General features: G+C 36.9%; 1 pseudogene across 1 annotated transcript in view; it reads left to right on the forward strand.

The window, feature by feature from the left end:
- Nucleotides 1–14,908, forward strand: part of LOC149821811 (nuclear transcription factor Y subunit C-3 pseudogene) — a 31,285-nt pseudogene extending 16,377 nt beyond the window's left edge. The window contains exon 2 of the transcript XR_016426152.1: nucleotides 13,415–14,908. The product of XR_016426152.1 is annotated as a nuclear transcription factor Y subunit C-3 pseudogene (transcript). The remainder of the gene's footprint in view (nucleotides 1–13,414) is intronic.
- The last annotated feature ends 1,768 nt before the right edge of the window (nucleotides 14,909–16,676 follow it).

Here is a 16,676-nt window from a genome sequence, read left to right on the forward strand (position 1 = left end):
ATCCTACTCCATTTAGACAACTTGTTGGAGCTTTTTCCTACCTTTCTATCACTCAGCCCGACATTGCACATGCTGTCCACACAACTAGTCAATTTCAACATGCTCCCATCTCTGTTCACATGGGAGCAGTCTTGCACATTATTAGATATTTAAAGAGTTTTCTTTCACGAGAACTTTTCTTGTCTGCATCATCTTATTTAGATTTAACTGCTTATACTGATGCTGACTGGGGAGGTGATCCTAATGATGAACACTCAACCACTGGTTTTTGTGTGTTCTTAGGTGAATCTCTTATATCGTGGAGGTGCAAGAAGCAGCAGAAGGTCTCTCTTTCCTCCACTGAAGCCGAATATAGAGCCATGACAACCATCACAATGGAAGTTGTTTGGCTCCGAAGACTGTTAGCTGACATGGGAGCTGAAGCAACACAGGACTCGCGTATGTACTGTGACAATAAGAGTGCAATCTACATCGCAAGCTACCAGACCTTTCATGAACGTACCAAATACATAGAGATGAATTGTCACTATGTTCAAGAAGAATACCTACATGGCACCATTGATCTGCCATATGTTACATTTGAGCACCAACTAGCAGATTTCTTTACCAAACCTCTTGCGGCTCCCAGATTTCACTTCCTCTTAGACAAACTTTCGCTCATTGTACCGTAAGTTTGAGGAGGGAGTGTTAAAATGTAATATAGATATATATAATAATAATATATTATTATTATATATATTTATTATTTCTATTTATTATTTATTATTTTCTTTTAATTTATTGTACAATAAATATTATCTAGTTCGTATCGAACTAGATAATATCTAGTTTGGTTAAGTTCTACTTGGAACTTAACCAAATACTAGCTGTTGGAACTAGTCCAACAACTAGATTTCTAGCCGTTAGACTAGTCCACAGCTAGAAGGGAAAGCTCTTTATGAGCTCTCCCATTAGCTCTTGTATAAATAGGGGTGCAGCCCCCTTGTAAACTTCACTTCTTGTAATGCTTTTCAAGCATCCTTTTTACATAAATAAAATTATTTATTTATGTGTGTGTTGTTCCTATTTTACCCTTTTTAAGGGCTTTGCTTAAAGTGTCTTTTAGACACTTCGTTCGATCATTCCAAGGGCGTTCATGGAAGACCACCATTTCATTACAGCAACCACCGGGATGAGAGAATACATGAGCCTATCATTTTAGAAACCTTGCTCTGATACCATGTGAAAATGTCTTCAAAGAGACAGTGCATAAACGTGTAATGTGTGCACAAAGGCACAAGAAGAACACTTGAAATAAGTGTGCTCAAAGACACAACACATACAAGAGATCACAAATGCACAAGGGCATAAGAGAAATAAAATGTTTATTGAATAAAAAATAACTTTTACTCAAAGCTTAAGAAATACAAAGGGGTTGAACCCCTATTTATAATACAATGAATGGAGACCTTGGAGGGGCTCCATATACATGTTGGAGCCTTGTGACCGTTGGAGGGGCCCAACGTCTATATTGTGGCCCCCCAAGGCTAAAAAGAAAATAAACAACAACAACAACTACGCCTTCATCCCAAAACAATTGGGGTCAGCGATATGAACCAAAAAAGAAAATAAAATAAAAGGAAAATAAAAAGAAAAAAGAGAATAATAACAGAAGAAAAAAAATACAATCATATTCCAAGGACAATATGCATAAAAGTGAAAATGACAGTTTTATCCTTATAGGGTATTACAAAAATTACAATATATATATATATAATACATTTTAACACATACCTCTTTAGGATTTCATTTATTTTTTTCTTTTGAATTTTCAATGGGAAATTTTGTTTTGGAAATCATACCTATATTTAGCAGAACAAGATTGGATAGATTCTTCAGTATTCGCTGAGTATTGTGACGATCAAATCATAGAATTTCTACTCAAAACTTTTTGGTTTTTGAGGCTTTGTCATATCGTTATGGTCCTATTAGAAAGTATGAGCTTTCAATTGATTCATAGGGTCTCTACAAGGTCTTCATCAATGGAAAAATTGTATGTTTCATGCATGATAGAGTGAAAGTCTTGTAACAATCAACAATTGTATTGGACAAGTCGATACTTAGCTGTATGATCAGAGGATATCTAGGGTTATATTTTTTTTCATTTTACTGGCAAAGAATTGAATCAAGTGTAAGCATCTAAAACGTTTCAAAGTTTTCATTCTTACTATACATTGCAACAAGAACTAGGTTGCATGTTTCAATTTTTTGGAAATATAATACAATTGTGTGGTAACCTATGTTACAAAGAGTATTGTGTCTAAAATGTAAAAGCTAGGATATGTAATGAGTTATAGCCTGTCACAAAAATTATGAGATGTTAGTTTGCAATTAAAATGATTTCTCATTTGGATAATAAACTTGGTTGTTGATATTATTATAGTATTGCAATTGCTTGTTTAATTGTATATCAGTCATTATTGTACTGGAAAGGGAAGATCATTTCCCCCACCCCCCTCTTTAATTCAAGGGCACTGACTGGTGGAATGATTCAGACATCATTTTGGCATTAGCAAGGCCAGAAATGTGTGTGTGTGTGTGTGTGTGTAATGTAGTTGGTTTTGGTCTTTGTGCTTCAAATGCATTGCCTGTCCATGTTGATGCTGTTACATTTAGGTGGTGGTATGGGTGATTCTAGGTGCTGCCTTCCATGTACATTGCAGTACATGGGGTTACATAGTCTTATGCATGTTTTATATTTTCTAAATTCTTTTATTCATATTTTATGAATCTCTCTCTCTATATATATATAGATAGATAGATAGATATAACTTATAAGAGTAATGTGTATCTTCCAGACCATTTATCTCTCAGACCATCCTAGTGGAACTAGTTTATCTAATTTCCCAATAAGCGGAACAATTTGTTATCCCAGACACCACACTCTGCCTTGTTTTGTCAATCTCAGCCCGAGCTGTCTCCTAGAACCCAAAAGACGGAACAAAGAGTTCCCTCTGCGGTGTTGGGATCTATCTTCTGTTCATAAGTTCCTGCGCCTTTTGTACAAGAAAGAGGAAATTTCTCAAAGCATGCCCCAGGGTACCGACCCTGCGATACCCAACTCCTTTAAAAAACATACTTGCATGTGTTTTTTGCTTAATGTAAACCCATAGATGTGATCTCTATGTTTTATTTAGTAGAAAATATGTATTGGTTTAAATATTTTTTATGTTTAGATATGTTTTTAACTTAACAAGAAAAACTGTTCATATTGCAAAAAAAACTTGATTAACTAAAATTCAGGAATTCTTCATAAATTGATTCAATCCTAAGCATATTTTTTAGTAAACAAACAATGATAAACACATCTACAGGTGTGGATTGAGCAAAAACACATGCAAGTATGTTTTTTAAAGGGGTCGGAGAGATAAATGGACTGGAAGATATACATTACTCACACACACACACACAACACACACAAAGACATGCATGTGCAGAGCTTGGGATCTTTTTAAAGCCAATAGCTGATGCCTTTAAAAATAGGCACGATAATTGTGAACAATGAAAATTAAAGCTTTTTGTTGAAACAGTACATTGCATGTGCCTTAAAGTATGGGTAGAACCAATCACTTAAAGCCAGAGCTGACCATTAGGATATATCCTACAGGGCCTACTTACATTTGGGTGTTTTCAGGTTGAATGTAACAGAGAGCTAAGGGCTATTTTTGTGCAATTGGAACCATTAACATTTGAATATTTTTAGAAGACAAACCTATGGGTTTACTTGACCTTATGGAAGTAGTAAATATATCATGCTAATCTTTGACATCTTGGATCTCATGTCTTATCCCTGTGGCTATATTTGTGAAATTGGGACTACTAATTTTTGCATCTTCCAGGACTTGTATCTTGTGACCTTTTTGCTTGATTTAACCAGCCAAACTGGTAAGCTTACTATGTTGACAAATCCCAAAGAACATACCAAGCTTTTGATCCTTTAATCTTGCTAATCCCAATGAATGTTCATGTTACATATCATGCTTAATGTACTTGATACATATATATATATATATATATATATAGGGAAAATATAAGGTAGTTCTGTACCATGATATCATATGGTGGTACAAACTGTTGTTTATATAGATCTAACCACCAAATGGTAGATCTAACTTTACATATGTCTACCATGGTTTATTTGCTATGTTGGAACATAGTTAACCATGCTTTTTTGCTTAATCCTAACCTATAGATGCACTCATCAGTGCTTATTCACCAAAAACTGTGCTTTGGATCGGATCCATTCAATGAAAAACCTTAATTTCTATTTCTGCAAGTTTTGGTGCAATATGAGTTGTTGATTTTTAATCGCTCTAAATACACTCTAAACACAAAAAATGCCTAATTTAATTTATGTTTTCTTTTAAGTAGGCTGTAGAGAACACATTTATGAGTTCAAATTAAGCAAACACCCAAAACTTTGTCCTTTGAAGCTGATTAAGACGGTCTAGAAGAAAAGATTGTTATATATGGTTAATATTTGGTGCCTTTGAAGGCACCAAATTATATGTAACTATTGAGCTGAAAATCATACTTTTTTTTTTTTTGTAAATTAAATCTTATATTCTTATGGATGTGTTCTACAATGTTTGTTTAGTGGGAAATGAGTTTTCAATCATATGATTGTGACACATAAGCAAGTTTTTTAAGGCCTTAAAAATGATCGGTCTATAATGCACTAAAATTTCATGACTAAAAAAATCATATTTTTAAATCGAAATAACACGATCCAAGGTTTGATCCTTATCAATAAACCTTTCTCAACAAATCTATGTGGTCAAATTGAGTGATAAAGCTTGAACCTATGATTTTTAGCTCAATAGTTCCATATAATTTGGTGCCTTCAAGACACCAAATATTAAACCATATATATATATATATATATATATATATATATATATATATATATATATATATATATATATATATATATATATATAGAGAGAGAGAGAGAGAGAGAGAGAGAGAGAGAGAGAGAGAGAGAGATGTAACGTTGAACTCACAAGTCGACATTGCATTGAACGTGTCCGCGATCAGTGGCGCATGCACAATTGTAAAAGAAAAAGACTTTTAGCAGTGGCCGCGACTGCCGGTAAAGGTCCTAAGATCTTTTGTGGCGGTCACAGACTGCCACTAAAGGGTCTTTTTGGGTGCAATTGTGTGTGATCCAACACGCGTGGTTTATGCGACAAAGTTCAACCCAAGGGTCGTTAGATGATACACCCTTTACACACACATATATAGCTGCTCACTCGTTAGGTGCTCAAACGAAGGTCAGTCACACTTAGCATCCTTCGGGTGGCGTGATGGATGCTCAACATCTCTTTTGCGCAAAAAGACATTTACTGGCACTAAAATAGCACCAGTAAAAGTCTAAAAGTGTCCACTTAGACTTTTACTGGTGTTATTTTAGCGCCAGTGAAAGTCTTTTTAAGCAAAAAGCTGTTGAGCGTCCATCATGCTGCACGATGAACACTCAGTGTGAGTGACCTTCGTTTGCGCACCTAACAATTTTCGTATATATATATTCCCATGTTGGGAATGAACCAAAATCACTCTTTTAATGTTTTATCACATGTTTTAAATTAGACTCTAGATTAGAAGCTAAGTCACATAGACTCGGCTAAAAGGTCGACGCACCCGCATCGACACGCCCCGACAAGGGTGCGGCTTCGGACACGGGTCAGACACGGTCAACTTAGTGTCAGGCTTGGTCAACACACCGGGGTCGAGTCTGTCCACATTTTGGACTCGGTCAACTTTGATCGAGTCTATTTTTGTCCAAACAACAACAACAAAACAACAACAACTACGCCTTCATCCCAAAACAATTGGGGTCAGCGATATGAACCAAAAAAGAAATTCATTTTGGGTCTTCCACATGAATCCTTTTCCTCCAATCATTTCTATCCAACGCCATGTCCTCGGTGAGGTTCAAAGCATTCATATCCTTTCCTATCATCTCCATCCAAGTCTTCCTAGGCCTACCCCGACCTCTTTTAACTAATATATTTTCCCATTTCTCCAACCTTCTAACTGGAGCATCATTAGGCCTTCGCCGAATATGTCCAAACCACCGTAAACGATTCTCTCGCATCTTATTTTCAATGGGTGCAACACCTACCTTCTTACGTATCTCTTCGTTCCGAATCTTATCTTTTATTGTATTTCCACACATCCATCTAAGCATCCACATCACAGCTACACTCATTTTTTGAATATGATGTCTCTTGGCAGCCCAACATTCCGTACCATATAGTAAAGCGGGTCTAATAGTCGTCCTATAAAACTTTCCCTTCAACCGCAATGGCATTCTACGATCGCACAGCACTCCAGTAGCACTTTTCCATTTCATCCACCCAACCTTTATCCTATGATTTACATCTCCATCAATTTCTCCATACTTTTGAATGATGGATCCCAAATATTTGAAATAATCATTCACCGGTATATCTTGCTCACCAAGCTTCACTACACTCCCATCACTACTTCGTTGCTTACTAAACCGACATTCCATATATTCAGTCTTACTCTTACTCAACTTAAAACCTCTACCTTCCAATGTCTGTCTCCATAATTCTAACTTAGCATTAACCCCAGCTCTAGACTCATCAATCAAAACAATATCATCAGCAAACAACATACACCACGGTACATTTTCTTGAATTGATCTCGTAAGCTCATCCATCACTATTGCAAATAGGAAAGGGCTTAAAGCAGATCCTTGATGTAACCCAACCGTTATCGGGAAATTGGTTGTCACCCCTCCACAAGTGCGGACATTGGTTACTACTCCTTCATACATATCTTTAATTATACTAATGTACTTGAGAGAAACACCTTTCTTCATCATTGTCCACCAGAGAACGTCCCTAGGTACTCTATCGTATGCCTTCTCTAAATCAATAAAAACCATATGCAAATCTTTGTTCCTCTCTCTATATCTTTCAATAAGTTGTCTAAGAAGATGTATAGCTTCCATAGTTGATCTTCCAGGCATAAAACCAAATTGATTCTCCGATATCATGACAACCTTCCTCAACCTAGACTCAATCACCCTCTCCCAAAGTTTCATAGTATGACTCATGAGTTTTATACCACGATAGTTTGTGCAATCTTGTATATCACCCTTATTCTTATATAAAGGCACCAAAGTACTCTTCCTCCACTCATTAGGCATCTTATTTGTTCGCCAAATCAAGTTAAAAAGATTTGTCAACCATTCTAAACCTTTCTCTCCCAAGCATTTCCAAGCCTCGATAGGTATACCATCTGGGCCAACTGCCCTTCTTGATTTCATTTTCTTCAAAGCCTCTGCAATTTCTTTCTTTTGAATCTTGCGCATGAAGTCACGATTTATCTCATGAAAAGGAATGGAGAAGTCTCCAAGATCTTGAGCATGACTATCATTAAATAGCTTATCAAAATAATCTTTCCATCTCTCCTTAATCTCCTCATCTTTGACTAAAACCCTTTGTGTTTCATCTTTGATACATCTAACCATACCCAAATCCTTCGATTTCCTATCTCTCATCTTTGCAAGCCTATAAATATCCTTCTCGCCTTCTTTGGTATCCAACTTGTCATAAACCTCCTTATATACCTTAGCCCTCGCGTTTCGAACAACTTTTTTAGCTTCCTTCTTTGCTATCATATACTTCTCCAAATTCTCATTATCACGACTCTTACTTAGATTTCTATAACACTCTCTTTTAACCTTAATAGCTAATTTGACATCCTCGTTCCACCATGATGTATCCTTACCTAGTGGTGCACCGCCTTTAGACTCACCCAATACCTCCTTAGCTACTTTTCTCGTACCACCCGCTATCTTATTCCACATTGATTCTGAATCCTCCTCGAGACACCAATCAACTTCCTTAACTACCTGCTCTACAAACATTCCTTGTTTAGCTCCTTTCAGTGCCCACCACTTAATTCTAGGATCTATCCTATGTCTATCCCTTTTGCGGCATTGTCTAATTCTAAGATCTAAAATTAAGACTCTATGTTGTGTAGCTACACTTTCTCCTGGTATAACCTTACAATCGATGCAACAACCCCTATCTCTCTTTCTAAGTAGGAAAAAATCTATCTGACTCGTATTAACCCCACTTTTAAATGTTACTAGGTGAGACTCCCTCTTCCTAAACCAAGTGTTTGCTAAGATCATATCATAGGACAAACAAAAATCTAAAATCCTTTCTCCACTTTCATTTCTTTCTCCTATACCATAGCCTCCATGGATATTCTCAAATCCATCCCTACTAATGCCTACATGTCCATTAAGGTCACCGCCGATGAAAAGCTTTTCTCCATAAGATGTCTCTTGTACTACTCCATCTAAATCTTCCCAAAATTGATGCTTAATGGAATCATCTAAACCTACTTGAGGTGCATAAACACTAATAATATTAATAATATCCGTACCTAATACTAATTTAATAAGTAAAATTCTATCACCCTTCCTACGGACCTCAACTACATTATCTATAAACTAACGACTCATAACAATCCCTACTCCATTCCTATTCCTATTTATTCCTGTATACCAAATCTTATATCCCCAAGGTTCTATCACTTTAGCTTTCTCACCTACCCATTTGGTCTCTTGAAGACATAAAATATCAATCTTTCTCCTACACATAACATCTACTAACTCTACCAACTTACCAGTTAAAGACCCGAGTCTATTTTTGTCCATTTATTAAAATTAATTTGGACTTAGGTCGGGTCTGGATCCAGACCCGACCCAGATCCAAGACGGTATCAGGGTCGGGGCCCGACCCTTAAGAGGCTACGCAGGGGGAGGGGCAGACGGCAGACCCCTCGTCGTCGATCGCTACCTCTCCCCCACCCGTCCCTTGCTCTTCGTCCCCTTCAGGCTCGTCGGCATTTTGGTGCGTACTGCATACGATTTTGTGTTCAGTTTTACTTTTCTTTTCAGTTTTCAGATATAATGGCGAGTTCTAGTGGCATTGTCAATACAGTTGGTTCAAGTTCTAACTCTGAATTAGAAGTTTCTTAACCACTTTGGAGGCTTGTGACAAAAGGAATAAAAGCTAGTGGTGGTGGTGGGAATGTGCAATTTCTTTGTAATCTATATAAGACTGCTTTCACGGGTCTTATACGCGTGTGAAAACACATCTTTTGCATATTCGTGGTCAAGGAATTAGGCAATGTTCTAGGGTTGACAAAGACTTGTTAAAGCAATTAAAAAAAGAACAAGAGGAAGCTGAAAAGAAGAAAATTGCAGAGATAAGAAGCGATTCGATTAATCTGCCTTTTGCTATTGCTAGCCGTTTGCTATTGCTAGTGATGGACAAGAAGAGATTTTGAAAAAAAGAAAGATGGAAGGCAATAAAATAATACAAGGGTCATTCAAAAACATGGCAAGAGTAGAAATTGATAAAAAGATTGGTCGATTTTTTTACTCAAGCTCAATTCTTTTTAATGTAGCTAGAAGTCCATAATGGAAAGATATGATTACATCTTTGGCTAATTGTAATTTGAGTGGTTATGTGCCTCCTAGTTTAGAAAAACTAAGAACAATCATTCTTGTAGAGAAAAAAAATAGAATTGAAGACTTGTTAGAGACCCAAAAATTTGCATGGAAACAACATGGAGTGTCTATTGTTTCTGATTGGTGGACTAATATACAAAGGCGACCACTGATAAACTTCATTACTTGCTCACTTAATGGGCCAATCTTTTTGAAGACTGTTGGTGCATCTGGGGAGTATAAAGATGCTGAATATTTAAAGAAATTATTTGTCGAAGTGATAAAAGAAGTGGGTGAAGAAAGTGTGGTGCAAATCATTACTTACAACGCTCCAGTTTGCAGTCGTGCAAGAATGAATTTGGCAAGTGAAAATACGTATTCACATATTTTTTGGACTCCTTGTGCAACACAGTTTAAATTTGACACTTAAGAGTATATGCAATTCATCAAAAGATGATGCACATGTATGTGAAATGTATTTATGGATTGAGAAAATAGCACATGATGTTCGAAATATTAGAAATTTTGCTCTAAACCATCATCATGCACTTTCTATATTTAATAGGCATTCTGATCTCAAGTTACTGAAAGTTGTTGAAACTCATTTTGCTTCTCTCATTGTTATGATGAAAAGAATTAAGCAACTTAAGAATGCATTGATCATGATGGTGACTGATCAAGATTGAGATTTTTATCGTACTGAAGATGATGTTATGGCTCAAGCTATTAAAAAATGCATATGTGATGATTTTTGGTGGGATAAAATTACATATTTTGTTGAATTTACAGAACCTATTTGGGAAATGTTAAGAGAAGTTGATAGAGATGTACCCATGCTTCATAGAATTTATGAATGTGAGACAATATGATTGAAAAAGTTCAAAGTATCATTTTCAAACATGAGAAGAAAGATGTTGCACTTAATGATTCCGAATTTTACAATCATGTATATTCAGTTTTAGTAAGAAGATGGGATAAAAGCAATACACCTTTGCATTGCATGACACACTCTCTCAATCCAAAATATTATGAAAAAAAATAGTTGACAGAAGGTCTTGGTCGTGTTTCTCCAAATGAAGATCCTGAGATATCAAGGAATAGAATGATATGTTTGGAAAGACTTTTTAATGATCCTCACATGTTTAAGGTTGTAAATAGTGAGTTTGAAAAGTTTTCTACTGAGAGATTTGATTCTTTAGCAACACTTATGGCAAGGGACAATGAAGATCCCCTTAATTGGTGGGCAACATATAAATCAGAGGCACCAAATCTGCAACGTTTTGCAATAAAGTTGTTAGCCCAACCTGCTACGTCATCGTGTTGTGAAAGAAATTGGAGTACATATGCTCAAATTCACAATATTAAAAAAAACAAACTCACTAGTAAAAGACCAGATGATTTGGTTTATGTTCACTGTAATCTACGATTAATTTCTCGCCGCACTAAAGATGAATATAGGTACTTTTTTTTCTTTTGTATTCAAAGTTCATATTTAAATATTTATATTCAAAGTTTGAAGTTAAATACTAAGTTAGTCATATTTTAATTAGGGGTGGCAAAATCTGACCCGACCCGCCAACCCGCTTCTTAGCCAGGTTAGGGTTTGGCTTAAACGGGTTCGTGTCGTAAACGGGTCGACCCACCTAACCGGTTTATTAAACGGGTCATGTTTGTGTTAGGGGTATGCCAACTCGCCAACCCGTTTGACCTGTTTAATAAACGGGTTAGGCGGGCGGGTCATTTCTGAGAAAAGTTTAATTATTTATGTTTATCTTGATGATTGTAATACAACTTGGTGGATATGTTTGTAGTATGGTTGTAACTTGTAAGACAATTATGTTGATGTTGTCTTTATGTTTATGACTTTATGTTGAAGTTTTATGTTGATGTTTTATGTTAATGTTGGTAGTACAATTCCATATTGAGATTTGCAGAAAAAAAAGTATAATATGTATTTTTTTGTGTGTGTTTCTAATTGTGTTATTCGGGTTACTCGGGTCGATTATCGTGTCTATGTTATCGGGTCGACACGTTTAATAAACGGGTCGCTGTGTCGTGTAATCGTGTCGTGTTGACCCGACCCGTTTATTAAACGGGTTAACTGTGTCGTGTTGGGTTACCCGTTTAATAAATGGGTCATGTTCGTGTTTGCCACATCCGACCCGTTTAATAAACGGGTCATGTCCGTGTTGAGGTATTCTGACCCGCCAACCCGTTAACCCGACCTACCAACCCGTCGACCCGATTGCCACCCCTAATTTTGATGCAGTTGTGGACCATCCAAGTATTAGGATGTAAATCCAGAAGTTTTTGACTTGGAGGGAGAACATGATTTGCATACTCTCAACATGGGTTACCTCGATCCTGTTCTTCTCTCTAATTTAGACGATGAGGCCGATTTGTGATAAGTTTTGTTGTTATCACACTCACAAGCTTCTTTATGTGTTATATTTTGGTAAGTTTGTGTTGTTACTTCAATGAAATTACTTTTTTATTTTTGCTTTAAAATTTACAATCTTTATATATATAGCCGTGTGCCCGTGTCCAAAATTTTTGAAATTGCTCCGCACCCGTGTCACACCCGTACCCGCACCCATGTGACATAGATTAGAAGTCATATTAGATCAGAAAATTTATTGTTTAAACATATCTTCAAGGAAATCTAAAAATCAACCGCACATATTGCACTAAACCTTTATTGCAGAAAAAAAGAATCTTCTTTCCAAAAGCATATTTTGTAGCAAACAAGCAATCATAAACACTTCTACAAGTTTAGATTAAGCAAAGAACAGCTGCAATTATAACTTTTTTGAACTGGTCCATTCAAGTCCATACTTGGGTTAGGATGGATCTATCGCATACACACACACACACACATAAATTCTTGTATGGATTTGTTTTTGACCTTGTTCGCTTGAGTCTAGTTAATTCCATCATTGGGAATAGCTAGGCAAGTAACTAACCAAGGTTCAATCAACATCGTTCACTTTAGAAAAATGGAAAGAAGGAAAAGGGCTCTCTTTCATTGTTAAGCACATGGGGTGATCCCTTTTGTGCTTGATGCATAGTTAGAAACCTCAATCTACATTAATTTTCAAATAACGGGTGATCAGCTCAAATGTCATCATCTCATCTCATCTACATTTTCAAGTAAAGAGGAAAAAGAAGAAGAAAAAGGTTAACTCCAAGCTAAGCTTGTGCATGCATGTCCAAACTTGGCTCAAGCTGGGTATTTTCTATGGCAGACCGAGTTCAAACAGCTGAAGCTTGAGGTCAGCTCACTTGTGGCTGCCAACTTACGGGGCACTATTTTTAGCCCAATATACCAAGAATTCTTGATTGGGCGTGCTTGAGCATCTGCTTAAGAAAAAAGTGATCTGCTTTATGTTTAGAGTGCTATTTTTTATGTTGCATATGATGGATGAGTCAGCATTTCGAGGTATTATCCAAGCCGTGTCTTGAGACTGCAAATTGTTCTATGTGAAATTTGGATACCTTCTTTCCTTTTGCAAAGTATTTGTGAGGGGCGTTTTTGTTCTGTTTTTTATACAAATTAAGTATTGCAATTGTTTTTGTTTCATGAACTTGTGTTCCTTATGGACCTTTGACTTCTGGCATTGAATCCCCTGATTTTTGGTCATCTGCATTCTCCTTTCCTGATTTTTTTAACTTACATGTATAGTGCAATCATTATTCTCTACCAGTAGTATCTTATTCTTGACTGAATAAATCCTTTGTTTGGATAATTTAACTGAATAAATCTTGCTATTTAGAAATATGGTATCTTTCAGGTTTTATTAGATTAATTTTCATTTACATAAATGTGATAAAATTCGGGATAGTTTAGTTGAAACTTGGTTTTGTATTACAAAGTCGTAATGGATAAGCAAGGACAAGGACAACCGCCTGTAATGGGTGTCGTCACTGGAGCGACACCGATACCATATATCACACAACCCTATCAAGCTGCTCAGATGGTAGGCCCTGGGACTGCTGGGTCTGCTGTGGGCAGTGTTCAATCTGCAGGTCAGCCTTTTGCATTTGCCACGTCTCCTGCTCAAGTGGCTGCTCAGAACCAACTTATATATCAGCACTTGCACCAACAACAGCAAGTTCATCAACTTCAACAACTCCAGTTGTTCTGGGCTAACCAGATGCAAGAGATTGAGCAGACCATAGATTTCAAGAATCATAGTTTACCCTTAGCAAGAATCAAGAAGATTATGAAGGCTGATGAGGATGTGAGGATGATATCAGCTGAGGCTCCCATTGTATTTGCAAAGGCTTGTGAAATGTTCATCCTTGAGCTGACACTGAGGTCATGGATCCACACTGAAGAGAATAAGAGGCGGACACTGCAGAAGAATGACATAGCTGCTGCAATCACGAGGACCGACATATTTGACTTTCTGGTTGACATAGCGCCGAGGGATGAGTTGAAGGATGAGGTAGTGACAGGAATCCCAAGAGCTGGGTCACTGCCTGTTGGAGCACCACCTGAAGTGATTCCTTACTATTACATGCCGACTCAGCCTGTTGCACCAGTTGGAGCACAAGGAATGATAATGGGGAAACCTCTCGTGGATCCAGCAGTTTATGCTCAACAGCCTCACTCCTATGTTCCACAGCAGATGTGGCAGCCTCAGCCCTCCTCACCAGAGGAGCAACAACCAACACAGCAGCATCCGCAATAGACTTCAACAAGGTTGAGAACGGTGACATGCTGCTACCAGTAGTAGTAGATGAGTAGCTTCAGTGTCTTGGCTAAACAATGGACTGGTGAAGTTTGTCTATAGATGCTCATATTCATATGACTGGTAAAGCTTTTGCAACTCTCTCTCTCTCTCTCTCTCTCTCTCATGTGTGCAACTATCTCCAATCCTACCCAAAACGAGTCCATTGCCCCTCAACCTGCAGCATCCCCTCCATCAACATCCCTTGGCAGAGAATGCATTGATACCGTGGAAAAGGGGTTCTCATTGCCTACTTCTGTGCCCTATTCAGAGAATGGATTGATGTACATTGGTAGTTGTTTATGGTTTGAGCACAACCAAGAATGTTTTTTTGAGGCAAAACCTACTTTTGACAAGGTAAACAATGGAGGTTGTGGGCTCTAATGATTGGAGGAATTTCGGCCATTAAGTGGCAAAGTTTGGGATTTTGACATTTGAGACTCAGTGGGATCTCCATCAGTTTGATACTTGTTTTGGTGCTTTATGAACTTTTTCTGTGTATAAGATGAATCTTAGAGGATTTGAGGAACCATCTTTATCTTATTGAGTTAAACTCTTTTGATCTGTAGAATTCCCTATCATCTTGCGAGGAAATAACCCAACAAAATCTGAATCAAAATATTTTGCAAATGAATCCCTCCTTTGTATTTTGCAAATTTGTCCTCTCGTAAGGGCATAAGCGTCTATTTGCCTGCCCTTAACGGTTACCTGAGGGAGTAATTTACAGGGGTTAGTGGAAAGGTAGGGGCTGATTTGCAAAATGGCCTAAGACTGGACTATTTTGCAAATGGCTGATAAGGTGGGGACCATATTGCAGAAAACCCTAAATAAACACACACACACACTCACACACACACTCAGATATTAATTAGTTTGTCCTACCTAATTTGATTATAGACTGGTATGATGTTTCATTACATGTTTATAAATCAAGTGGGGTTGCGAATATGATCTCTATAGTTTATTTAGTAGAAAACATAGATTAGACTAGAAATTTCTTATGTTTTGATATATATATATATATATATATATATATATATATATATATATATATATATATATATATATATATATATATATATATATATAGAATATAAGAACTGCCGTGTGAATTGTGATTTTCATGGATTTTTTGTTTTTTTCTCTTAAATCTAACTATATGGATGCCATCTATATGCTTGGTTTTATAAGAACCAGCTCTTGAATCATCTGATTATAATGCATAAACGATATTTTTTTAAGGTTTTAAAACCTACTCATAATCTTCATAAATATTCAAGCATTCAAAAATCATATTTTTTCATCGAAAATACACGACCCAACAGTTTATTCCTAACAACTTTACCATGCCCAACACATCTGCACGGTTGGATTTCCAAAAAAAGCTCTGGGAATGCCCATAAGCTAGTGACTAATATATATATATATATATATATATCACCTTTATTGTCCCCCTTATCATGGAAGTCAGTGCAGAACAGTGTTTTTTATTATAAGAAAAAATGTTCCAGGCATTTTTTATTTTCTTTTACTTTGGAGATGGCTGGTTAGTAGATGTACTACGTGAGAAGATTTTGTGGTGGCGGTGGTTGTACTCCTCTCTAGTCAATTGGGTGGACTGTTAAACTGTATATTGCTACCCTCAAGATAGCTTGTTTGCTAGCCGTTCCAACTCCTATGTAGTCAAGCAAGCTGGAGTACAAGAACTGTCAGTATATGTGTTGTGCATGCGTGTGGGTGCACGTGTGGAAACAAAACATTGAGTACATGTCTAGACCAATGTTGTCAGTATCGGTATTGGCCCTCGTATCGTTTGGCCAACTATTCAGGTGAATCAGCCAATACCCATACCCAAGTGAATCATATTGAATTCAGCCAAAAAATAATTAAAAAATATTCATGTCAATCAGAACGTAACACGTGTTAAAGCTATTAAAAAAATATTAAAAATTATTTTTAATTATATTTTTTTACATTTTATTAAAAAATAGCTGATTCAGGGGTAAAGCCTATCGATTTTCACCGATACAATACGTATTGGGAGGCCAATAAGTGTTGGCAGATACACACTGATACTGACAACATTGGTTTAGACGGTTGTATATACAGCTGCTGTTAGGTCTGTGGATTTTTTTTTTTTATAATATTTATCGAAAGGAAACCCGGTTCAGACCCTCTGCCGTACCACCCACAAGCTGTTGAAGCCACTCAGCTACCCTCATTACCTGTTTTGGCCAGGCAAGAGACACTTACCCCATATATCAAACTTGTGACATCCTTCAACCTGAACGCCTTAAGCCGAGTCACCTAGCCAAGTGTGCCGAGCCCTTGTGGGCAAAGCTTGTAGAGGTTTTAGCCAACTGGGGGGCTCCACTTGTCTACTATGAGCAGCTAGTGCACGT

This window comes from Nuphar pumila, chromosome 11 (genome assembly GCF_984573655.1).
Source record: "Nuphar pumila chromosome 11, dmNupPumi1.hap1.1, whole genome shotgun sequence".
NCBI lineage: Eukaryota > Viridiplantae > Streptophyta > Magnoliopsida > Nymphaeales > Nymphaeaceae > Nuphar > Nuphar pumila.